The sequence below is a fragment of the Corvus kubaryi genome, unplaced genomic scaffold (genome assembly GCF_017639235.1).
Source record: "Corvus kubaryi isolate FWS band 111438036 unplaced genomic scaffold, C.kubaryi_AGA036_p1.0 68, whole genome shotgun sequence".
Taxonomy (NCBI): domain Eukaryota; kingdom Metazoa; phylum Chordata; class Aves; order Passeriformes; family Corvidae; genus Corvus; species Corvus kubaryi.
Genome location: NW_024582056.1, coordinates 3,209,161 through 3,236,741, shown reverse-complemented (window position 1 = coordinate 3,236,741; position 27,581 = coordinate 3,209,161). Strand labels below are relative to the sequence as shown.

At 38.5% G+C, this 27,581-nt stretch overlaps 1 long non-coding RNA gene across 1 annotated transcript in view; it reads right to left on the bottom strand.

Moving 5' to 3' along the window:
• Positions 1-27,240, bottom strand: part of LOC121674494 — a 223,795-nt gene extending 196,555 nt beyond the window's left edge. The window contains exons 1-2 of the long non-coding RNA XR_006019642.1: positions 27,195-27,240; positions 6,836-6,839 (exon numbers count right to left, since the gene is read on the bottom strand). This is a non-coding gene — a long non-coding RNA (uncharacterized LOC121674494). The remainder of the gene's footprint in view (positions 1-6,835; positions 6,840-27,194) is intronic.
• Positions 27,241-27,581: the final 341 nt, after the last annotated feature.

The following is a 27,581-nucleotide window of genomic DNA, read 5'->3' as shown; positions in this document are numbered from 1 at the left end:
TCAAGATTAATTAGTTAGAAGGGGAAAAGGGATTTTACCTTGGTATTTATTTTAAAGATCCTTAGGTGCACACGTCCAGGTCACATGCATTGAAATGCACCCTGCAAAATGCTCGCCCCAAAAGATCGGGTATAACATTATAGGTTTTACTAATTAGCATATCTATCAAAGATTCTGCAATGAGAGGCTCAAGTGAGCCCCCCTCCCCAAGGAGCCTGGATGATTCTATCTTAGTTTACAGAATGTGTTCTGGAGAGGACCTTGGGGTCTGGGGCACACTGATCCCTTGCTATGAAGCTTCTAAAATGTTTAGTCTCTTAGCTTGACAGACAAATCCAAAAATGTAGGCAAAAAGCACTAAGAATACAGAAATTGTAAAAAAGGTATAACAGGGGTATAAAAGAAAAGGCAAAAAATCTTCATGGCATCAGGGCCGTACTGTTCAGCTCCTTGCGTGCCGCCGCCTCTGCCACCTCTGGTCACAGCTGTGCTGCCGCTGCCTGGGGCCACGCCCACATCTTGGCAGAGCCCCCGAGCGACGGCCCCCCCGCGCCCTGCTCCAGTGCGTCTTGGCTGGGCGCAGCTCTGCTCCATCACTATCACCGCCAGCCGCTGCCCGCGTGCCGCCCCTCTCGGCTGGGTGTTCACAGGGCTCGCTCCACCACGCGCTGCACGGGGCCAGGAGGGCACCGCCGGGTCGCAAGCGCTCCCACTGCACCTTGCTCTGCTGCCGACACCACAGCTCAGGCCACTCCGCCCGCGCGTTGGAACTGCCTTGCTGCTGCTTGCAGAGCACTCGGTGCATGTGGCCGAAGCCGCACAGTCTCTGAGGAACGTTTCATTTCTCAAGCACACAGCTGATACTGTTCAACAGTCTCGGTAATTAAATAATATTCACGAAAATGTTCTTCCATTGGCATATATTTTGACTCAGAAATTAACTGTGTCCAAACAGTCTTCCAAAAGCCTTTGGTAAGAATCAAGTCCCAAGAAACGTAGAAGAAGTTTTTAAACAACCATGCCAGGAAGTGTTTTAGTTCTTTTTGAGCTTGAATTAAGCTAAAATTTACATATCGTTGTTCAAGAATCTTTTCAAGTTTAAGATAAATGTCCTTTTACGGCTCAGAGAGCCAGGAGTTTTTCCACGGTTCCTCCATAGTTTAGAGATGGAACAGCAAAATGAAAACAAGAAGAGAAATCCAGAGCGTTTACTCACAAATCACAGTCGCTGTCTTTAGGGAATCATTCTGCCCGCAGTCTTCACCATTTGTTGAAGTGGGGATTCCTACAATATGTATATACAGCGAGGCCCATGGAAAAGAAATATAAGGACCGATTCTTGGTCTGTTTTCAGAGAGATGTTTATTTTCCAGCCGTGTGGTCGGTGACTGCTGAAGAACTGTAGCAATCACGGGACCAGAGGGTCCTTGTCGGGCAGGGGAACACAAAACAACCAATGGGGAACGAGGTTGACCAGGGAGTAGGGAAACCCCATGCCTCCACCCCGGGGGCCCTCTCCCAGGACCCCATGCCAGGGGGGAGGAACCCCAACAGAAGAGTACAGAGTTGGAAGCAAAAAGCTATTGGAAAACAAAAAGAGGAAAAGAAACAGTAAAATGTAAACCTTGAATAATGTTTTTTCATTCTCCAATAGGTTTCTCTGATACATGTAAAATATATTTTGAAATATGCTTTCCTTTTATCTGTGTTGCCTAACTCAAACTCGTTCACATTCGTCATTCCAGTACACTCAAATGTCCACTAATTGATTGTCCAGCATTCTTAAATAAATAGTTTATCTTGAAGATAAACATTCAGAAATAAACTGATCACCCAGTACCGCTGGATGAGACTGCATAGTTTCAAAGTTACTGACCTTCTATTGTGACTGCCTATGTTGTTTTTACTGAGTAGTACTTTGAAAATCAATACAAATTTAAAATTCTTTTATTACTAGCTGTAGTTGATTAAAACGTGGGATAAATATGTTTTTGTTTGAATAATGCAATAATACTTTGAATGCCATGCCTGGCTTCAAAGACTTGAAAAAGTGAATCAGTCTTAGATAGGCATGATGGGGAGTATATTTTTTTTTTTTTCTATCCTCCATTCCAAGTCTAATTTCTGGGGAAAATAAACAGGTCCACAATGTAAATCATATACATACATGTAATATCTATCTACATATATGTGTAGACATATGTACAGTTACTTAAAAAAGGAAGCGATTGTGCAGTAAAAAATGGATGTTAAACTGACAGTGATGGGTTAAGAAACAGTTAACCAGAGTTTTTGAAAAGTCTTTGAAAACAAGAGGTGTTCCTCTTTCCTGCAAGTAGCAATCTATTAATATAAAATAGTTTTCTAACAATACATCAATTAAGAACCAGAATGCAGAAAGTGCTTGGGTTTTGATCAAACAAACCTCCTGGTGACAGTTTTGAAACCTTATTAATGATACCAGATTCAAGGAAGAACAGATTCTTCCTAGAGAAAAGCCATATTCAAATATGGTTCCAAGCTCAGCTAAACATGGTCAGAGAAGATAGCAAAGCTATGAGTAATAGATCAAACTCAGTGGGTAGATTCCAAAGAGTACTAAAAGAGATAATAACTCTAAGTATCATGGAAATGTACCTACATATTTGGGACTGTTTAATATCAGCAGTACCATATGCACTGACTATAGTGTTCTAGAATGAAATGGACATGACAGCTGCTACAAGGGATTTGAGTAAATGGTAAATGAAAAACATGACTAAAAAGGATCTAAAATACAAGTATAAGAAATTCTTCATTTTGTGGAAGAAAGTCAAATTCTAATCAACTTCCTCAAGAACATACTCTCAGTGCTTGTAAACTTGAACAGGTCTTGGTAGAGAAGGATGGTATTTAAATTTAGCAGCTTGCTGAAACAAAAGACAAAGTGTTCATTTATTCATTCTAGATTTTTTTCAGGGAACAAATGGAACTAAAACCTTTTGTTAATTTCTTTTTTATTCAGCTTCAAAAGCAGGATACAGAGCTGATACAAACTGAAAAGACTAATAGAAAGATATTAGGGTTAGTAACAATTTGCATTAAAAGTCTGGTATTAAAAATTTTAAAGAGCACAACTGTTACTGTATTTTATGGTAGCATGATCCATATGTGGTTCTTTTTAAGAGCATGCACATGTCAGAGTTAGAATTCTGTGCAGAAAATAGATATGTAGCACAAATGCATAAGAAAAAAGTTGCCGTTGGCACAGGCAAAATGGATATATGAATGATGTCCATGACCCCAGTAGAAGATTTATCTATGCCAGAGTTCTGGAAAGTGGGCAGGCAACAGTGGCAACTGCTGGTGTGGGAGCGTTGTTCCTCACATTTTCCCATCTGCCAGGGAGCAGGAGCAGAAGCAAGCAGCTGAGCTCACCACAGCTTCCCTGTGGCTTTATGTTCCTGCTCCAGCTATTCTCAGATTCTCACCCACAGACCTGCAAAATTTAATTTTTTTGTGTGTTGCCGAAAGAGGTCTTGAGCCAGCTCTGGGGATCTTTCTGAGTGACCTGAAAGAAAAAATTATTGAGGCAGAAAAACTGCTGGTCATTGTAAAAGCTCCCATTCTCTTTTCCTCTTCATGATATTAAACTAAAAGTTTTATGTGGGATGTTTGTATATCTATGCTGTCTACACATGCACATACAAGCACATCCCATCCTAACTTTAGTCAGAAAAGTTCTCTGAAAAGTAGTCATAAGAATTATTAAGTGTTTCTGTGCTTCTAAAGATGCAAGGAGGTGTTACTATTTCATCATGTTGCAATCTTTTTGTTATTAGATCTGGGGTCCTTACAGCTTTAGTATTACAGACCTAGGGACAATCTGAGAGGTCTCTTTAGATGATGTTGGAAAACAACAGATGATCTAAATCACATCAGATCTATCTTTTGACCCTCTGTCAATCACTCTTTAAATAAACAAATGTTTCTTATTCATATGCATAAGCTTCTCACCCTCACTCAGAAGTCAGATTATCTCAGCTACCAGAAGGGGAATATGTAAATCCTGTTAGATGGCTTGCTTTAAAATGAAATAAGTCACCCAATACAGCTTTATCAGCAGCTATTCAGTTTGTCTAGTTAGCAGATGAAGCACTTTCACATGTTTCTAAGCTTTTCTAGCTAAGTTACACAAACTGGCATACAGAATACAGTTAATACAGCAAAACCATGATTACCCTCTAGACCCCTCTCCAGGGGTAAACTCACCAGGAGTAAACCCAACTAAACAAATAAACACTGCAAAATTAATTTGGGATCTACTTGACATAGGAGTGGGGAGGAGGAAATGATCAGCTGTTTTCACTTATGAAAGAGTTGGATATGCTGATTTACACTATTGATTTCCCCACCAAAGCAGTTTAGGCAGTTATCAGTGGCATGACCAAGGAGAACCAAGCAGACAGGTGAAGAACTGAGATGGGCATGAAGGGCTTCATAAAAATCATACAGGTGAGGACCTGATGGATAGGTAAGTTAAACAGAAGTGAGGTTTACAACTGAAATCAAAGTAGAATCAAAGAATCATACAGTGGTTAAGGTTGGAAGGGTTCTAGTTCCAACCCCTCTGGCACAGACAGGGGAAACTTCCGCTAGACCAGGTTTACATGTTATAGTAAAGAACTTCCACCTCTATCTAATCTACTTTGCCTTGAGTGAGGCATCCCTGACTAAGGGAAGAACATGAAATTGGTGCTCCACAGGGAGGAAGTCAGCTCCAGGCTCCATCATGATCCTGGCAACAAAGGAAAACAAATTCATATCCCTGGTATTCTTTCTACCCATCCTTCCTTCTGCCACTTACTGTTGTACTTTTACTTCCTCATTCAGTGATGTATTACAAGAATCCACCTTTCATCCAGAAGCTTCAACTCACTTTATGTTGTCTTTTTCTAAGGAAAAGAAGAGGAACTTATTGTGAATGTGGAAAATTCCAGAACTGGGAAATGGGGTGGGGGGAGGGAGGGGGGGAATAGAAATCAAGAACTAAGGAGCTGTTATGATCTGCTCTAATCACTGAGGAGCAAGTGAGCTCTCTGTGGATTATGACTATTCACAGGTTCAAAATATTCCCCAAAACATGATTAAAACCAAACAAGGTTAAATGTTGATACCAAAAAGCTGATATATTTTATTTAACAGTATAAAAGGTAAAAAAAGAAATAGAAGGAGGGAGGGGCGGTGCAGACAGGAGGAGTGACAGAGACATATTAAGAAAAAACATAGCACTACTCCATGGGTCCCAATAATGTCTCATCGGTCCCCTCCGTTTGATCTTGGTGGTGAGGGTCCCCCACAGAAAAGTATAGAATCCAAAGGATTAATATATGTTTGGGCCAGGTGGAAATGCTCAGATGCCTCACCTGGGGAAGGCAAGTTTGACAATGTCTCCTGAAAGACTGTGGATCAGTTGCATCATTTTTCATCATGTGAAGTGATCTGATGCAAGGCTTCAGGAATGAGTCTGGGAGCACTTCAGGAGCCTTTGATGGATTGTGACACCTCCTCTGCTGTCCTTTCATGGGCATGTCCTGTGGATGTGGCTTTTCCACATCCACAGGACATGGTGGTGGGGGTGATTTCACAGCTGAGCCAGTTTGCGTAAGGGAGGATGGGTGTTCACTGCCTCTGACCAGAGGGTGCACCACACACCCAAGACACTCCTCTTCCCTGCTTTGGTGGGGGAGGGGGGGGTCCTGTTCAAGCCTGGCAGCAGATAAGCCTGGAACTGTGGCTTCCCCCCCAAAGCTGCCGGGCTTCATCCTCCTGTGGAAATGTCCTCCCAGCCTTATCAATTACTTCTCAGACCTGAGATGATTAAAACAATAGTATCACTTTTTTTTTTATCTCGAATAGCCTTAGGTGGTTTAACTCACAGTTCAGGGCCTCAGCCCAGGGGCCCCATTCAGGATGCAGTGGTCTTCCATGCAGTTTTTATTATACAACTTTGTCATTATAAGCAAAAGTCCCTCATAAAAATGTTTAAGCCATAAACCTTAACCTTTCTGTCTCTGACAGGAGATATGAACCCAACTGCTTAATCATACTTCTGGAAAAATTACAATTATGTTTTTTTCTTGTAATAGAAACACATTTCCACAGAGAAAATCATGTCTGTATGGATTTCTACTCATGTGACTGTGGTAAAAGGTCAGGCCATAAATACCAGAAATATGCAGATGAATTGTAAGAAGTTTGAAGAAAAACAATGGGATTGATCAGACATTCTGAATGAGAATTGATGTAGTCTATCCAGAGGAGAAGTTGGAAGGGAAATGTTAAATGTTTAAATTCATAAAAGACAGCTGTAAAGTGGAAGAGTATAATCTGTTCTCCGTGTGCACTGTCAATAGAATGAGAATAATGGATTTGAAAGGGAATAATGTAGGTTAATGTCCTAATCAGGAGGAAAAAAAAAAGACTAATGGTAAATACACTTTAATGAAATGCTTTGAAAGATTATAATATCTCCATCACTGGAAATTTTAAAGCATTTAAGAAAAATATGTTATGAAAGTTGCTAGTTGTCATGGTTTAACCCCAACATGCAACTCTGTACCACACAGTCTGTCACTCACTCCACTCCCTGTTGCAGTGGTTGAGTCCACTGCAGGGATGACCAAGGAGCCACAGAGCCCCAAAACAGTGGAGGTCCACTGGTGGGCAGGCTCAGAGGTCTAAGACCACCCTCTTTTACCCTTTTTAAGTCCCTGTTCTAGATAGTTCTCCTTTCCTTGATACCCTACTGGTTCCCGGGTCCCTTGTTCCATCCCTCGCCTTCCCCACTGGTCACTGCCCTGTCACCCCATGTCCTCTCCACCCCCTGGCCCCCGAATGATAGGTTCCGATGTTCTGCCCTCCCCTGGTGCCAATCTGGATAAAATCCCGGACCCCACAGTGTTCTGGGTTCTTTGTTCCTGTGTCCCTTGGAGCAGGGGCCCCAATAAACCGCTTGGAACTCCATACAAAGGACCCCTCCCGCCTCTTTATCCCCAGTCACACTGCAGAAGCTGTCCACCTCTGTGTGTGTGTGTGACTGTATCTACCTACTACAGTGTGTCAGAGTATGTCAGAGTGTGTCCGAGTGCATTAACGTGGCACCCCCCAGAGCGGATCGGGTGGGATGTGATCGGAGCCGACGTGCTGCTCTTTCCACTCCCCCACGCATATCACGTCAACTCCCCACCTCCCCCCGGTGGGGAGGAGAATTAGAGAAAGAAAAAAAAGTAAACTTCATTAGTTGAGATGAAAACAGTTTAATAACTGAAACAAAATAAATATGATACTACTACTACTACTACTATTACTACTACTAACTTATAAAAGTACTGAAAATTTTAATGAAAATTTTAATAATAATTTAATAACAGGGGCAAATGGAAGGTCCTGTGCCTGCGTTGGGGCAATCCCAAACAGAAGTACAGGCTGGGAGATTAAGGGATTGAGAGCAGCCCTGAGGAGAAGGACTGAGGGGTGTTGGTGGACAAGAAGCCAATCACATCTTGGCAGTGTGCACTCACAGCCCAGAAAGTTAACCATATCTTGGGCTGCATCAAGACCAGCGTGGCCAGCACATTGAGAAAAGTGATTCTCCCCCTCTATTCCACTCTTGTGAGAGACCACCTAGAGTGCCGCATCCAGCTCTGGGGCTCACAACATAGGAAGGATGTGGACCTGCTGAGGTGAATCCAGAGAAGGGCCACGAAGATGATCAGAGAGAGAGCTGAAACACTTCTCCTGTGAAGACAGGCTGAGAGAGTTGGGGTTTACCAGACTAGAGACAAGAAGTCTGTGGAGACCTTATAACAGCCTGCTAGTACCTAGAGGGAGTCTGCAAAAAGGCTGGAGAGGTACTTTTTGCAAGGGCGTGTAGTGATAGGACAAGGGGTGATGGCTTTAAATTGAAAGAAAGTGGGTTTAGACTAGATATTAGGAAGGCATTCTTTACTCTGGGGGTGGTGAGGCACTGGAACAGGTTGCCCAGAGAAGTTCTGGATGGCCCATCCCTGAAAGTGTTCAAGGCCAGGCTGGAGTGGGCTTTGAACAACCTGTCCCAGTGGAAGCTGTCCCTGCCCATGGCAAGGGGGTTGGAACTAGATGATCTTTACAGTTCCTTTCAAACCCAGTCATTCTATGATTCTATGGAATAACACCTGAGAGAAAGAAGTGATGCACAATACAATTGGTCACCACCCACTGACCAATGTTCAGCCTTTATCTGAGCAGGTCCTGGTCAATTCAACCCCAAGTTATAAACTGAGCATGACATTCTATGGTGTGGAATATCTCTTTAGCCAGTTTAGGTCAGCTGACCTGACCATGCTTCCTCTCAGGTTTTTGTGCAACAATTCACTGGCACAACATGGGAAACTGAAACTGAAAAGTTTTTTATAAGTCCTAGTAAGCACTACTTAGCAACAACCAAAACATCACTGTTATCAATATTATTCTCATAGTAAATCCGAAACACAGCACTGTACTCACTACTAAGAAGAAAATTAATTCTATTTCAGTTAAAACCAGGATCACACATACATCATGATCACTTCCTGTTCTGCATTTCTATGACTCCCAAGTGAATCAAAAATAGGATTAAATTTCACTGTGTACATGTATATGGAGATATATATGTATATGTATATATGTTTGGATATGCAGCTACTCATATTTTCTAAAGAATATAGACAATTTTTCTCACTAACCTAACAGTTGACTAAAATAATTAAGATTTTTGCCTACAACACAAAGTGTACTAATAAGGAATACAGGAATGTTACATTTTTCAGAGGATTAGACAACTAAGGGAAGGTACCTAATAGGCTTTAAAAATGTGTATAACAACTAATGACCCTTTCACTCATTAAAGTAATTGAGACATATACTAACAAAGTCAATTTTTCACCAATTTCTTCTAGACTGAAGTGAAAGCAATTATGACATATCTCTGTTAATGGGGTGCTAAGTCAACATATGTTGGTTTAAAACCTATGCAGTTCATTAACACATGCTTTATCCTCAGCTGGACTCCTGCCGATTTGAGTACAACTTTGTAACATTCAAAAATATCAATTCCCTTTCAAACTTTCAAATATGTGGAACTATCACAAAAGGTTTCCATTAGGTCTCTTTACCTTTCAGAATTTCCTTCCTCATGAGATTTGTTTAAGCATAATGTTCTTCCATGTTCATGTAAAACACATGAGAATAGATATTTTTGGTTGTAGGCTAGTGCTTTAATGGGTGGACTGTCTCATCCCAGCATGACAATTCTTATCTTCTCTCATATGCTATTTCCTGGAAAAAAACAATTACATTGTTGAGAGTCCTGATGCATTTTTAAAGAGTCCCCAGCTCAGTTTTGTTAACAAAGGAAATTAGCTGGAAACCCTAGATAATTTTCTGAAATCAGACAACCTAGACCTTGACCATGGTGGAGATGCAGATAAAATATAGCTTGCTCATATTAGTATTTCAAATTGTAGTGAATAAAAAAAATATAGTGTGATTGTTTCAATTTCATGGCTGCAGAGAGAAATTATTTTTGCAGTGATAAATCCTTCTCAAGCCAAAGTTCAACTGGATATATTTATTATAAGACAGAAAAGATAAAAGAGCTTTTAGAAACAAAACAACGTAGTCAGTTGCTTTGTGACATTTCTTAGTGGGAGAATCCATTGGCAGCTGTTCAACACCATTTGTAAGCTAACATTAAATTAAGCCTAAGTGTAGGCAGTCCTAAACCATATCCTTCCACCTAAATATTGACAAGTTTGATTTAAAACCACAAAATTGTATTTAACAACTGAACTCCTTGCCTCATGAACTTTGAACTACTTAGGCAATCTTCCAGCCTTCTTTACTTTCATGCAGCTACAGTTCAGAATTATATTTAAATCAAAGAACTGCCTAACATGCATATCACAGGACTGCCATGGGATAGTTTCTTCTTTCCCAGCCTACAGATTCGTTGGTGTCATGAAGAACAGACAGACAAATAACAAGATCCTGTTTGTCACATGTTCACTTTTGGAGTGATTGAGTAAGACTGGACTGGTAAAAAATGAAATCTGATGTAGAATTTGAGGTGTGCACCTAAAGATATCCAGGAGTTTCTGTCTGAAATATCCACTCACCAAGGCTGCCAGAACCTAGGCAGAAAGCAGTGATAAATATTTGGACCAGTTTTTTTCTACTGACTTTTACCTTAATATCTAAAACTTTTTGATTTAACTCCAATTTAAGTGTTTTCAGTGTTTCAATTTCTGCTTTGCCAGGTTCAGAAAATTATTTCAGATAAGCATCCTAATATTAACTGCAATTTTATTAATGCTTAAATGACAATATTTTTATTGTATTAAGGTTTATATGGGAACAGTTTGTAAGTATGCCTGAATTCAGGTAATTTAATACCCAGAATAAATATTTTTTGGTAATCGTGCTTTGTGGTTTTCATCCAGTTCTAGTGTTTCTTCAACAATAAAAATGCACAAAGTAGTAGAACAAGTACATTGCTTGCCTGGGAGCTTCATGATTGGTTCTTCACCTGTAGAGAAACCCAAGCATACCGGTAAGGTCGAGGATTTCCAGATCAGAAATCCCAGTCTCTTAAAGTCTCCTCTCTCATCCTTTTACAAGCAATTGGACACAAGAATGACAGTTTGTTTTACTTTACGCCAAAAAGTAGGCGTGTGTAAAGCCATTTCTTGTAGAATATACTTCTCTCAATATGTTACTCCGTCTGGAAATCCATGAAAGTGTCTTGAAGTGATAAAAGTTCTTTTAAAATTAATGGAGAAATGCGATATTGCACTTTTCCTTAGAAAATCTTATATTGTTACCTTTGTATTTTTACCTTCAGATTTTTATTTAATAAATAGGAAAAAATTAATTTCTTCCTTCTTCCCTTAATGATTGTCTTATGGCATACTGTAATAGCTCAATATGCAACAAAATAATGAGGCACACATGGTACTTAAAAACGTATTTATCTCCTTAGGTCAGTGCTAATTCTTCTGAACTCTAAATGTTTTTAATTTATTAGATGCAGTCACATACCACAAAATTATTTGCTACAGTAAGAGAAATAGAGTTCAGGTCCATCTAATGCAGATTTAGTAAATGCATTGATTTATAAGTAATAAAAGCACTAAACCATGTTTGCTACAAAACAAAAAAAAAATAGATTATGGTAAAATATGTATCAGAGAAGAATGGATATAAAGAAAGATAAGCTGCTAAAAAGAACCCTTGGCTTTGGTTTGTTTGTTTGGGGGGAGTTTGTTTGTTTTAAGATAAAACCATCTATTCTGAGCATAAAGAAATAAGTGTTTGAAAGTAAAAAGGAATGTTCTCCATTATAGACTAAACAGCTTATTTAGGTTCAGGTTAGCAGGAAAAGGTAGATACTCTTTAAACCACTTATTAAATGTACAGGCCAGTTTATTGATTTGATAAGTAAGGAGGGAAGGTAGCAATAGGAAAAAGAATTTAAGGGAGCCTGGAATTAAGATTGTAAGAGAAAGGCCTACAGCCACTTACAGCCTGGGTTTTGGTTCTCCTAGGACTTTACCTCTGACAAGTGACAGGCTCTTTGCTGTATGGTTGATTACTTTGGTAACCTAGCTGTGTTAAGAATGGATACATAACCATCTGAGAACAAAAGAAAGAAAACCAAGGACTGACCTGAAAAGTAGTGGAAATTTTTCAAAAGTTTTCAGACACTTTCGTCAGTGCCTGGTCTAGCACATTTTGTCATGCTGGTATTCTTATCTTCAGTTCATAGCAGGAGGGTCTGTAACTTGAGGTTTCTATGGCCTCTGTTGCTGCTGGCTACTACTTTCTGTACATAGGGCTTTATAAGCTGCCAAGGGCTAAGCTGGTTCATACAGCAGTCCTTTGTTACAAAATAGCTTATTTGTTCATAGAGGTGGTCTTTGAATTAAACTTACGTTTTATATCCAAGGCTAAAAGGAATATTTTTTAAGTGCGATGCCAGTATACTGTCCTTGACCCTATGTATACTGCAACCATGCTATGCCATGACCTACAAGATCAATGAAAACAAAGGTTCTTAGAGTTTGATCTGAGCAATACAGCACCATAATTTAAAGCAAAGTGAAGCATGGTTTCAGAACAGTCTATTCTTCACTGGTTACAGGAGTTCACCTAAAGAAGGTTGTTCAAAGTAGGAAAGTCAAATGTGACCAGGTGTTTGTGACAGAGGAGCTAACGAAGACTTCTTCCAGATGCATTCCTTTTCCCTGAGGCTTTACCTACTGTATTCCAGTAGAAGGGTATATAAGCGGGTTCTTCTTATGAAAAACTGCAGGGAAGAAACTGAGGCTAGTTTCTTCTGAAGAAAGTATTGACTGAGTTTTTTCTGCTGTTTTCTCACTGGCAGCAGCAATTTGCATCTAATGACTCATTTTCAAGAAGTATGAGACCTTTTTTTAGTTCCTGTGAAAATGGCCAATACACTTAACAGTTTAGAGTGTTATGAGGAACAGACTGTTGGAAAGACAAATGGACATCACAGACATCCCAATAATATAGTATTTCATGTGTGTTTGTAGTAGTAGCATGAGATACTTTTCTCTTTTCAGCCCTAGAACACTCACATCACCTCCAAAGGAATTGATAGGATCTCTCAGATTTGTATCTGTGCGTGTGTGTCTGTATAAATACATACACATGTTCACACACTGGTGGGACAACATGAAAATATCTCTGTTTTCAAGATTGATGATGAGAAAATACTGTTTTTAGACAAGCACTTTCCCACTCCTCATGAAGAAGGATTACTTCTAAAAGACATAGACGATGACAAGAAGGGTCAACTGGATAGCTCACATTTCTATCATTACAGATTTGAACATTTTCTGTAGCTTCATGTCACTTAAATGAATGCCTTTTACCTCAGCTATACGTTACTTAAACTTTGATGGTACAAAATCAAACACAAGGCAACGCTACACTAAAATTCACTTACTGTGTGTGTTTGCCATACTAGTTAAGAGAATAATTTTCAGTCCTTTCTTTTTCTCCTGTTTGTGAAATATAAGTTCAGACAACCTGCCAGAGATATAAGTGAATGATGTATGGAACTTAAAGAGGAATGAATGCTCTCTATTACAGTAGTAGAATGAGTAATTCTTGTGCACAATCCAATGCCAAAGAAATTTGCTAGCTGGAAGAATCTGAGGATCTGATGCAGCTGCTATTAAATTTACCACACAGGAGTCTTTAAATTTACTTCTCTGAGAGATACAACTAAACAGCAATTAGTTACAGAAACATGAAAAAACCCCAACAAACCAGAGAGCTATGTAATAATACTATAAAATGTAATAATACTATAAAATATAACAATACAGAATAGTTTAGAAGGCAAAATAATTTTCTGAAGAATTCAAAAATTCCTAACAAACTACTGTAATATGAATACTTACTGTAATCTGAACACTCTTAGTAATGCTGGTGTACATCACGAGAATTTCTTCCCTTTCATATTTTATGACATACAACCCATTACTTCTTTTATTTATTGACTTTTTTCTAAGAAGCCTGCAACTGATGAGGAAACAGGCTGAGAGTCTTAAATACAAGGAGATTAATTGATAATATAGGTAAAATTATTGTATTTATGCTTCATATTATTTTGTAATGTAGTTGATCCCTCAGTTTCTCCTAAGGCAAAAATCAATCATTATGTGCTGGTGTTTTTTTTCCTCCACCATTTCACAAAATATCAGTTCAGTTTGTCTTTAAGTGCCTTGATAGAACTAGATCCATTTTGTTACCTAGCTAAAGGAGTGGAAATTGGCTTGGATTGCTGCCCAATGAGTAGAGTCTCTCCCTGATGCACCAAAAATGGGAATCAGATTAGAGGTAGCTTGTTTTACTGAGTGAAAACTCTGGAGAATAGAGCTTTTAATTTACCATATTTTGAATTCAGATGAAAGTAACAATTTAGCTGAAATTGCAATTAACCCCAAATAAATAAATAGTTACACTGTTGAACCTTGTTGTCTCTGAATACAGGAATGGTAGTAATAGATATCAATGTGGAGAGTTGAAATCCACATTTATCAAATCATAATAGAATCCAAGCTATTAAGTTCATTTCTTCATGCTGGACAAGAAAGTATTGTGGGACTTTGGATCATGCAAGGCTTCAGTGGGTGCTATTTGACTTTCTTAAGATTATTGTTGAAGTTACAGCAAACAGTGCATCTCAAGAAGGCTGAGCATAATGAGCAAACATAAGATTTTTCAGGGGAATATACTAAATATAAGAAAACACAGTTTGATTCTGAAAAACAAATATATTGCGCTTACATCAGCAGCCAAGACCCATGTAGCCGCTTGCTCACTCCCCCCAGTGGGATCAAAGAGAGTTGGAAGGGCGAAAGGTAGAAAATGCGTGAGTTGAGATAAAGAGAATTTAATAGGAAAAGCAAAAGTTACACACAGAAGTAGAACAAAACAAAGAATTAATTCACTCCTTCCTGTGGACAGGCAGGTGTTCAGACCTCCCGAGGAGAGTAGGGCCACATCACACAGAATGGTAACTTTGGAAGACAGATGCCATCACTCCAAATGTCCTCCCCTTTTCTCCTTCTTCCCTCCACTTTATATACCGAGCATGATGTCATACGGTCTGGAATATTCCTTTCATCAGTTTGGGTCACCTGTCCTGGCTGTGTCTTCTCCCAGCCTCCCATGTACCTCCAGTTTCCACACCAGCAGGGCAGTATGATCTGTGTGATCCCTGATCAGCAACAACAAAAACATCTCTATTATCAACCTTGTGTTCAGCACAAACCTACTTGTAAGGCTAGATGGAAGCATGAAATAATTTTTAAATGAATGTTTTACAGTGTTAGTTTTACATTGGGCAATAGGTGTGAAATAATTCATCTCATTATCACATTCTGACTAAGGCCAGTCCAAGTACAACTATCCCTGAGAAGAAGGCACAAAAAGTGTATCCTATAGTCCCTTCTGTCCTTTACTAGTACCATCTGTAGAGTTAAATGAACATTTTTGAAAATACCAAAAATATGCAAGAATCCTAGCTCAACTGACTTTAATGAAAAATTCTATGAACTTGGATCCTTAAATACTTGCCTCTGGAATCCTCTGATTTCAAGAATTACACTTTAGTAGAAGAAATTGAAAGTAATGAACAGGAAAGAAGACCAATATCTATGACCAGTCAGGAGCTGATTCTAAAGCTCAGTAGAAATATATGCTATTTCTAATTTTGTTGTTAATCTAGTTCTCTAGGAAATGCCAGAGAACTTTTTTTTTCTTAGAGTATTTCAACTCTATTGCCACTTACAACAAAGCTGTAATGATTCATAAGTATATCTGGATTCACTATTTGTCTATTTCAGATGATATTTTAATAGCCTATTTTTCACTATTCTTAATAGAAAGCAAGTTGATAAAGCAATTGGATTGTGTGCAAGGCTACGACTTAAAGAAGTGCTCAGTGCAATCACACATCTTACACTGAATTTTTCATATTTTTCACACTTTTTTTCATTTGCAAATGGATCTGATGAAGAAAACCTAGCTGAGAAAACATCATCATAATGTTCAATACCGAAAAATAAAACCATCAGTATATGTCTACCCCAATCTTCTTTCCTTCCCCAAATTGTAAACATTACATTAATATGGCCAACATTACATCTGAAGGCATCATTATGTAAATATGTTGAAAATCTATTATAAAAGCATTTAATGTACAATATTATGGGAACAGAAATGATTTTTGTAATGCCATCAACTCTGTATATTGAATGTCAGTGAGAGTTCAGCTTGTTAGACATTGACTACAAAAATTGTGTGATATTAAGGAATTGACAGCACAAATACAATTGTTGCACTTTTTCAGATTTTAACAATGCTACTACTCTATGAAAAAAAATTCAGATTACAGTTTTCATAAATTCCTTTCTAATGCAGTGGGCCAGGCAGATTAAGAGGAATAAAAAGAAATAGGCAGACACTGGGTCAGGTGTTCAAACACTGAAGAAATAATGATTTTACTAGAAAATACTACAATTAAAGACTATTGTAAATGTTTGTATTGTCAAGGTAAAAAGCCAAAAGAATAAGAAGATGGCTTACTCAAACGAGGTACAGGTGACAGGTACAGCTTTAATATGCCAAAAAATGAAGATCATCTAAAAGGGCAAGATTACACAGCTACTTGATAACTATGTGCCTTTTTTTCTGTAGACAGAAAAATATGAAGTTCATGGAAAACTAACTGGACACTAATTTGCAACTTCAGGTTAGTAGTTTAAATAGTATTACCTCAATAAAGCAGGACAATTTGCAGATTGTGCTCTATTTTGTGTCTGAAATTATACAAATTCAAATGCAAACTCCAAGACTATTGGACTATTATTGGTAAGAACTGATTTTAAAGAATACAGCAAATTATATTGCCTCAATTATAAGCAGTTGTCAAGAAACTGTAAACAAACTTAAATTAAATAAAAACTGTGTTTGTGTGTCTGTGGATATACAGCATCGAGTATACACATATTGGTCCAGAAAAGAACAAAGAAAAATGTGACCAAGCAAAAAAGAACACTTTTGGATTGCCTTTAGCTGCAGGTTGACAGCACACTGAATATGCATCAGCAGTGCCCTGGCAGCCAGGAGGGCCAGCCTTGTCCTGGGGGGCATCAGGCACAGCATCACCAGCTGGGCAAGGGAGAGGATTGTCCCACTCTGCTCTGCACTGGGGCGGCCTCACCTCGAGTACTGGGGGCAGTTTTGGGTGCCACAATACAACAAAGATATTAAACTGATAGAGAGTGTCCAAAGGAGTGCAATGAAGATGGTGAAGGGTCTGGAGGGGAAGCCGTATGAGGAGTGTCTGAGGGCACTTGGTTTGTTCAGACTGAAGAAGAGGAGACTGAGGGCAGGCCTCATTGCGACTTCAGGAGGGGGAAGTGGAGGGGCAGGTACTGATCTCTTCACTCTCGTGACCAGTAACAGGATTTGAGGAAATGGCATGAAGCTGAGGCCGGGGGAGGTTTAGGCTAGATATCAGGAAACAGTATTTCATCCAGAGGGTGGCTGGGCACTGGAACAGGCTCCCCAGGGAACTGGTCACAGCAAAAAGCCTGACAGTTCAAGAAGTGTTTGAACAACACTCTTAGGCACATGGTGTGATTCTTGGGGTGCCCTGGGCGGGGCCAGAAGTTGGACATGATGATCCTGATGGCTCCCTTTCAACTCAGCATATTCTTTGATTCTATGATTCCATATACTTCTGAACACATAATGAGTAAAATATAAGCTGTTTTGTCTTATTATAATTTTAGAATACCCACTTAAAAGTAAAGAGTAAAGCAAGAATTTTCTGAAAAATATTAATCTGTTTTTACTTTAGTAAGTGTTATTTGATTTGTGCATTGTTAGAAAACCTCTCTCTTAGAAAAGTTAAATCTCAGAACAATGACAAAGATACCTCAGTCTGAAGTCCTGGTCTTTCACTAAATTTTACATTTCTCCAAATGTTCTCACTGCAGTCTTGAGATCCTGTTCATTATAGAATCATAGAATCATAGAATCTCCTGAGTTGGAAGGGACCAACAAGGATCACTGAACTCCAGCTCTACAAGGCAGTAGCTCTACAAGATTTGTCATAACACATCCTTAATACTGTATAACATTAACAGCAGCTGACTACAGTATCACTAAGTACAGATAAATCGTCCATTCCCTGAGAATCCATGTTATAAATACAGTCACACTATGTTATTAGGAGTCAAGAGTTGCCCAGATAAACCCTGCAAGTGCCTTCTACAAATTTAAGTTTCATAAATTCAGTCTTTCTTGGGTGAGAGCTTAAGGTGTGAAATAAGAGAGGCAAACAAGAAAAAATCATAATTCCCATCTATGGCATTTTATATTGGTGTATGTTGATATGAATCAGAATATAGAACTGAGAGAAAAATAGTAATGCTTCTAAAACCAACAAAAATTATATAAATATTTTTGGGAAAACAGCTCGTAAAACCATTGGGATGCTCCAGCTATGTAATTAATAATTTACTTAATAGTTCCCCAGTACAAAAAAATCTGTGACATTCAGTAAACATTAAACTCCATCAGAAACATCACACATTTGAGACATATCATACAATGAATGATCAGCTCACTTGAGCACATAAGTTCAGGCACTCTTGAAGCTCAAGAGTATTTATGTAGTTAATTGGCATATTCTCTGCAGGGAGGATATTTTTAAAAAGCAGGATTAGATTACATACAGTTACCCTTGAAACTGAGTAAAAATGGTGTTACACAGTGAAAGAAAATCTTATCAGAGAGTCCTTTATTTTTTGAAGTTTATTAGAAGGTTCAGACATCCTAGCAAATTGCCATTCTACTCAGAAAATTAGTCTGCTTTTGTAAAAGGAAGGATATGAGGGCATGAAATGGTATTCACAGAGAATGAACGTGGAGATAATGCTGTTCTGATTTTCTTGACCTTTAAAGGCAAGAGACATGTTCATTTTTATAGACTGTAATAACTCTACACCACATTCTGCTAAATACTCTCCAGGGTCAAAAGCTTCCCTACAAACATCTATGTTAGGGACAACATAAGTTTCCAAGTAAGTTTCTGAATTTTTATGACCTTAACAGCTTAAATGGCAATGTGTCAGACTCACCAACTACTCCCTGTAGGAAGGGAATCAGGGCTCTGTCCATCCTTGCTCTCCCAGATGGCAAGTACAATCCTTTCACTCAAAAGAAAACAGACTTTTACTTATTCCCTACAGATATGAGCATCTCTGCAGTCTCCCAGCTTCTCTCTGAAGGCATCTTTTTCTTGTGGCTGTTCTAATATTTAAAATAGGATTCACTGTGTTTATATAAAAAGATAGATAGATAGATATATGTACATGCACATTGCCCATTTTCTAGTTTTACTCATTTGACTGTAACTGAAGCATAAATCTTATGTCAAGGTTTCTTTGCTTGAAAATTTGTCTTTTTTTTTAAGATGAAGTGACTCCAAAAGATGCTAGATGAATTAAAGAATATTTTAAAAAAGGGATTCTTTCCAAATATATGGTATTTCACAGCCTGGTCACTGGCCTTTAGAGCATGTGCAAATTTTTCATTGTTGCTTGATTGCAATTTAAAAATATTTTGCTATGCAAAATAAAGAGAGAAAAAAACTTTTTAGCATATAGCAGAAGTCTGCTTGCAACCTTCACTGTGCAGCTGCTCTTTATCAAAGTATTTTTGATGACCTGTAACTCAAAAAACAGCTTGACAGATTTAAATTCACAATTTGCGGGAAATACACACATTTGGGTGCCACTCTCCCACAAATCCATTTCCACTGCAGAGGCGATAATCTACATAAACCATACAAACCTTCATATCTAGGATTAGCTCTTGTTAATCCTCTTTTTACTTCTCTCCACCGTCTTTCCGTTCCCTGCTGCACCAAGCATAAATGATTTGCTTTCATATTTTAAGTCCTTATGACCTATCTCTGCCCAACCTTTCATCTCTCCTGTGATAGCAAGACATTGACCCCCACCTACAGTTTTGCATGCAGTATCTGTACACATATTTGGTGATATTTAGGTGATTTTCAACAAAAAAGTTCCCTCCTTTTCCCAAAGCATCTTGAGGGAATGGGCAGTATATTCTTTTCATTCTGACCTCTCATATCTTCAAAATGATGACATTATGTTTCTTCAAGTCCCTTAAATCTATTCTGTGCTTTACAGCCAATAATGGGTAGGTAAATGAAGTGTTGTGACTCAGGTGTATCCCTTAAATAATTTCCCCTATCCTGGATATTCATAATTCCACTTCATCTACTAATATATTAGTACGTAGCTGTGTTGGTTTTCATGATACAGCTCATTCTCTGTACTTGATTGCTGAAGGGATAGTTTTCATCAGAACCAGTCAAACACATTTTTTCCCTTTCTTCTTTTTAGAATTCTGAGATTCTAATATGTCCGGTTTTGGAAAGTTTCAGGTATCCTGAAATACATCATAGTGTCTAATGCCAGAATGAGTACTTGGGTTCTGGTGCTGGATTCATAAATAATAATTTATCATTCTAGAGGCTCTGACAGAATTTTCTGACAAAAAAATGTTACTGACATGGAGAAATTTCATCTTAGAGTATGAGTTACATATTAAAGTAATTTATCTTCTTCCTGAAAGTCTTAAGTACCCTCTCAGTTGGCAGCTGGCAGCCTAAAGAAATTAGGGGCGTTGGTTTATTCGGACCACAGACTCTGAAGTGTGATAACTACCACACTTCTCTTCTTATTTATCAACAGGCCTTTTCATATACACTGCCTCAACTCACATCCCATCTTTACTGAAATCCTAATATTCAACTCATTTTTATGACATTAGTAAAAAATAAATCGAACAGACAAGAAATAAATTAATCTGAGTGAACAGGTGCTGTCTTCTACTTTGACTTATACCAGCATTTTGGAAATTAAATGTAAACTTCACACTGTTCATCTTCCCCTTTTTTCCTGTGATAAAAACTATTTTATGACTCCTAAACAATCGCTGTAGTTGATGTTTGTGTTTTCACTAGGCAAAAGACATACAGACATACATCAGTCAGACCTGACATAGACTTTGCATCAAGCTCGAATGTCATGCCAATTTAGGCCTCTATAGCATCAAAAAACCAATAACTTATGCCTTTCCAGTAGCATGCAATCATATAATTTCTCAGTAACCTATGTCATTAAAGTATAAATTAACTATGCTCTTCCTAGCTGAAAAGAATAGAAAATCTTTTCAGACTCTCCGTGATACAGGTGCTACCTATTATGGTGCTAACGGAAAAGGTTAAAAACACAGCCTTCCATTTTTTGAGACTTGTGTCATTTGTCAACCTCAATTTCCACGTAACAAGCAATAAGATGAAATGATAAAATGATGCTTCACAGAAAAACTTTGAGGCAATAAAAAGATATGCTCATCTGGGAATGTTGCCATCAATTCACGCTTTTCAGTGAGGAGAAAAATAATTATGCTGAGCTGGCTTTTATGTGAAGAGTAAAATTTGAATTGTAAGCATGTTTTATATTTATAATTGTTATCATTTAGCTGGATTTTAAAAGTGGAATGATAATGGTGAATAAAAGGTGTAATTAGCCTTTCTGTGGTAGTTATGCATGAGTGATAACACAAAATCGCTTGTGATTTTGTTTTTGCAATCTGCTAACCTATCTAATGGACAGCAATAAATAGCTGATAAGGGACAGAGTGTTAATCTCTGCAGTTGCTCTGTTTCCAGGGTCTGACTATTGGTCTACAGACTCAAACTAGGAATATATTTATATATATTTGAATTGAGGAGATTTTTCACAATCATGTAAGAGAGGAGAGAGAATAGATGTACTGATATCTGCATGTGTCTAAACAACATGGATTTTCCTTTGCGTTCTGAAGAAAGTGTTCTGTGAAAATTGGACCAGTTTTGAGAGAACCTATGAAGATGGATACAAATTATTAGGGTGAAGCAGCCTAAAATCATTCTGAAAATAAATATTTTACTTCATATTTCTGAAATGCTGCCATAAAGATTACTAAATTCTTAGGCTTTTCCTCACTGGGACACCAGTAATCTTGAAATGCTTAATCCTGGATTAATTCTCAAGCTTGTCAACTTTACTGGAGAGTCTTGCATTGTCCTTGATTAGCATTGTAATTATGTTACCATGTCCCAAAGACATATTTTCCAAATCATTGACATTTCACTATGAAGTGTTCATCTACCCTGCAAATCCACTGCATATTTCCTTAAATACCTACACTGAGTCCCACAGACCATCTACTTTTTTACGTTACATGTACAGAACCTTAAGTTAAGCAAATTAAGCTTCGGTGAGCCAAGTTCACACTCAGCAACACACTTGAATTCAGAATATCATGAGTACTGGGATAAAATGATTTTTTCCCTGTCTGTAATCTGTGGTTGCACTATGGGTCTAGAACTTGCAATCTTTAGATCAGATCAGAAACGAAACACGGTTGAATTCATAGCAGGTGTTAAGAAAGAAGTAAGGACCTTCAGATTCTTCAGAAACAAAAGATAGTACCAATATGAATGTTTAACCTAAAGAATGCATAGAAAATTTTTAGCTTTTCTGTATCACAAACCCAGCAGTTCCTACAGTTCACACTTTATGGAAAGATAAAGAGGATTTCTAAGATGAAACGGTTTTTGTTTGGTTTAGTCTTAGGGCTAAGTTGCCTAAGAGTCTTTTAACATTTTTTTCTATGTATTTTACATTTGATGGGACCATTCCTTTGGTTGTTTTTTCATAACAAATTAATTGCTGTGGAGCAACTGTCCAGCTGTTTTATCAAATGACCTCTGGGCTTTATTTTTTAGAGTTCTGAATAATTAAAGCTTCAAGACAAAATCAGTGGGAGATGTGGATGTTCAGACCTTTAGGAAAAACGGGAGAGAAGTCATCTTATTGCCAGGCTGACTGCTTAAAGAAGATGAATCACATAAAATATGCAAATAGTTGTCAATTGCTTTGTCATTATTAAATGTGTGTTGTTCTTGCTTAAGAAAAAAAACCACAAACAAACATCCTCCAATATTTGAGCTGACCATGAACTGTGCTTATTGTGTATACTTGCTGATTTTATTCCAGCAAGAACAATCCCCTCACATCTTGGGTGAAGGAGAATAAGAAGGTTAGGAATAGGAAGATATAATTAGCAGTAATGTAATTTATTTATTGTAGTAATTAGTCTAGTAAGTGGATGCTAACAGATTCAGCTGATGGAAGTCGTAAGCTTTCACAGTTAGGAATTTGTTTTTAATATTTAAGGTATTTTAACTTACACACTTTTTGAGTCACTTCTTTGTATGAAAGATTGCTTTGAATTTTCTCCCCATAAAAACATACATTATGGTTATTTTAATTGTGTAAAATTTAAGATTTAATCCTGCCTATACAACACTAATTGTAACCTATTCATAGTAGTTCTAAGCTACATGTTGCCAATATAATTTCCTTGGTTAATGGGCTTTAGTCACTGATCTGAAATGTCTGAATGCAGAAAGCATAAATATTTGTTAATGTCGTTCTTATTTAATAACATGAGTATAAAGGTTATGGCCAGGCATTTTTTAATTATACGTTCTCTTTTAATGTGTTTTCTTGAAATGCTTGCTCCATGCAATACATATAAAACTGTACAAAATGTGACTGAAAGAACTGAAAATTCTATGCCCCGCCATTTGACATACAGATCCTCATTTGTCAAGACCAAAGAATTTACCAAATGTTATTCACAGATTTGTTGTCTAGTTGCAGCTCTTCAAAAAGAGTTCCTTCTATTTAACTGAAAATTATCTCAAAGTTTTCTAAAAGGAAAATATTTTCATAATTATTAATTGATTAGCATAAAAATTTGAAGTTGGAGTTTTATATAGGCAATGTCAAAATAATGAGGGGCAGAGTTATCCATATTGCATTTGAGCAGGTAATTGCCTATTGCTGAAAATTAATCTGAAAAATTAATTTGGCAAGGTTCAGGTGAGGAAATTTCCGTACATAGTGAATCAAAAGATGAATCTAAAATGCACATCAGAACGTCTTATCATCAATCATGAAAACACACGAGAAGCCTTGAAAACAGCAGGGTGAAGAAAACCAACATAGAAGGCCTCTGAAGGGTAACATGAATGTCAGCTTTGATCAATGTTGACAAATTTGTTCGTTCAGCCCTTTCCTGCTATGACTCAAAAGTATTGAAAAAGCCTTGGGGGGGATATATTTTTTGGAAGCAGGAGTAAAATGGTAGTACAAAGTGTGACCATTTATCACATAACATTGCTTGAAAATTAACCATCATATAGGTACATTACGAGCAGAAAATGTCAGCTTGCACACTGTCAGCAATCTTTTTGCTAGGCATTTGAGATGTCACCCAAATCTGAGCTCTGAAGTGCTTACAAAAAAGAATAAAGTGGGGACTTGACATGACCTTAGGCCATCAGATATAAAACGTACTTGTGCTCATCACTTTACATGACATTTCTGTTGGAAAAAAAGAAATGAAACCTTGCAGTTCTGACCTGTAAACTGAGAACCCACAAAGACAGTTAGGAGGTGTTTGTTTGTGTGCTTGTTTGGGGTTTTTTAGAACTGGAAAAATAGCTTTCTTCTCAGAAGAAAACAGTCCAGTTTCCTAAAGAAGACAATAGTTCTGTTAGTAGAGACTTTGTATCTACATTGATGCAATTCATGCAATGAAATCTATTTTCCACTGAGTGATTGTTTGTACAAGCTCAGAATGAGAGTCCTTGTCCTCCCTCAAAAAACAAAATAATTTTAAAAAGGAGTCTAATACCTCTAAAAATGGCCTTATATCTGTGACAAGCTATTGATAGAAGGGGAAGACCCAGTGATCATGGAGGTCTTCTCTGTCATGTCTTAACAAAAGCCATGATGAAGATTTGGTCAGATCTGGAAACTGAATCTTTGTGTTCTGAGACTTACCTCAGAACTTTTCTGATTGAGCACTTTCAGTAGCTGGGAACTAAATTTAAATTTTTTCTTTGAGTTCCTGCATGACTGGATTTTGAGGGATGCTGAAATAAACTCATTTTTCTGGCAATAGGCCTATGTTTTCATTTTTGGATCATTGACCACTCTGCCACAAAAAGTGATTGAAAGCTGTGCTTTCAGCTTACTGGCAAAACATTATTATAGATTTATCAAGGGGGGGGGGGGGGGTGGGGAAAGGGAAAAATAAAAAGAAAATTAAGTAATGAATTCCAGTCCCTTCTATGTTAAAAATTATGAAATGTGTTGGCATCCTATAAGCAATATGTTTGTGATAAAGGCCAAGTTTGCAATAATTCTGCACTTCAGCAGGTCTTTGCACAATTATTACAAAGAATTGTCATGTTCTGAGTGACACAAATCCCAACATGAAATTCAGGGCAAGGTAGGTGATTTTTCTGTCTATGTTGTAGGCCAGTATGAGAACAGTTTGTCTTAGCAGACTTTGCACTGTCCTTCATTTATACAAGAATAAAAGATACAGTGTGTAGAGCTGCAGGCTCACAGTCTTCCTTTATCATTTAATGCAAATGAAATGCTTGGATTAAATTTGATCTGAGGATCTAATCCTTGGTATCTGCCTAAGTTGTGTGGCAGCTGTGCCCATGCCTGGCCACATGCCTTGTGAACCCCAGTCCGCTGTCTCAACTGCCCAGTCACCACAACCTCACCTGGCCATTGCCTACCCGTGCCCTCGGCTGGACCAGTCCTGACCTTGACCCTCACTGGGACACAGGGGGACTGGGCCCCTCTAGGGATTATCATGCTCAGAATGCTTGAATTGCCTATGAATCTATTTATTTATTTGTTTACTTATTTGTTTTAAAGCATCATTAATATATTTGTAGTATGGCCACATGAAGCACTAGAACCAATGTTCCATAATGTAGATAGATATGCTGCACAAATTCTTTTTAAAAAAGTTATTTTAAGTAGTTCTCTGACTCATATATTGCCATGATTAATGTGAAAGCAGAAGAAATATGTTATTCTGCAGTGGTTTATATATAATTATAGTCTTTTTCTGGCTTTTGCATCCTGTCATCTTTGCACTGCACTTTGGTTCAAGGGTCTGCATCTATCCTGGTGTTATATATGAAATCAATTACCAGAGAGAATGGTAAAAATGAATGGGTCAAACTATATCCAAGAATTTTAGAAAGCCATGACTCTGAGGATGGCATCATGCAATGTCAAAGACTTTGATAAGAAAGGAGTGTGTTTTTTCATGATGGAAACAGATGAACCAACAAAATGAACACTTTCTTACTGCTCACAGAGCAGTTGCATTAAACTGAGTAATCAATTGTCTGCTATTTAAAGTGACTGACATACTAAATCACTACTGCAGGAGCTTTCAGGGTGAGCATATTTTTAAAAATACAAAATAATTGTTGTTGCTCAAGTTTTCTTCTGGTCCCTTTTCCTTGTATTTCTGTCTCAATCTTATGTTCAGCTTCAAAAATAGCCAAAGACAGGCATGCTTACCTTCCATACATCCTTCTGGGAGGCCAGAAGGAGCGAGTTTCATCATTGTATTTATATATTGTTCCCCTGTGCTCAGCACTGGTGAAGCTGCACTTCAAGTACTGTGCTCAGTTTTTGACCCCTCACTACAAGAAGACATTGAGGTGGCTGGAGTGTGTCCAGAGAAGGGCAACAGACCTAGTGAAGGATGCAAACAACAATCATCAGAGAATCATTCATAGAATGACTTGGTTTGAAAGGAGCCTTAAAGATCATCTGGTTCCAACCCCCCTGCCATGGTCAGGGACACCTTCCAGTAGACCAGGTTGCTCAGAGCCCCATTCAACCAGGTCTTGGACACTTCCAGGGACTGGGCACCCACAACCTCCCTGCACACCCTGTTCCAGTGCCTCACTACCCGTTGAGGAATGAGGTTTTTTTCCTTAAATCTAATCTAAGTCCCTCTAAGTCCCTCCTCCTTTTGTTATATATATATATATATCTTTTCCTATCACTATCTGCCTGTGTAAAAAGTCATCCTCCCTCTCTTTTTATAAGCCTCATCTAAGTACTGAAAGGCTGCAATGAGGTCTCACCAGACCCTTCTCTTCAGGATGAATTTCATAGCAGAAGTGCTCCAGCCCTCTGATCAATTTTGTGGCTCTCCTCTGTACCCACTTGTTATGATCCGGTTTAAGCTTAGAAAAGCAAAGCAAGCTAAGTCTCTGTGCATAAACCGGAAAGAACTTGGAAGGTTCAAAATATTCCCAGAAATGAGATTAAAACCAAACGAGGTTAGATGTTGATGCCAAAAAATGGATGTATTTTATTTGATAGTAAAGAGGCAAAGAGAAGGAAAGAGAAAAGAGAGAAAGAAATGGAAAAAGAAGTGTGGGGGGGGGGGGGGGGGGGACAGGGAGAGGTGACAGGGGTTAAGTGGAAGCATATCACCCATCCAATGGTCCCAATGATATCTTGTTGCTCCCCTCCATCTGGTCTGCTGGTGGTGAGGGTCTCCCATCGCCGCTGTGGCCACACCGCTACATGCACCCACACCACACACCGCCACACGCCGAAGAGTGCAGAATCCCATGGATTAATACACGCTGTGGGCCAGGTGGGAATGCCCATGTGTCTCCCTTGCAGGGGCCAGCTTGACACTGTCCCTTGCAACACTGAGGGTCTGTTGCATCATCTCTGGTGCTCTGGTGCAGGGTCTGGGGACCCCTTGGCAGGGGGCGCCTGTGATGGGCCATGTCACCCCCTTCTGCTGTGGATAAGCTTCCTCCCCCCTGGTGAGGACCCCTCAGCTGGGCTCCTCTGCACAGTGGAGGATGGGCAGTCACGGCACCTCTGACCACAGGCTTTTCCCAGATACCCAGAGCCTCTCCTCCCTCCACCCCTTGGTTCGAGGGTCTGTGCGAGCCTGGCAGCTGATAGCCCTGG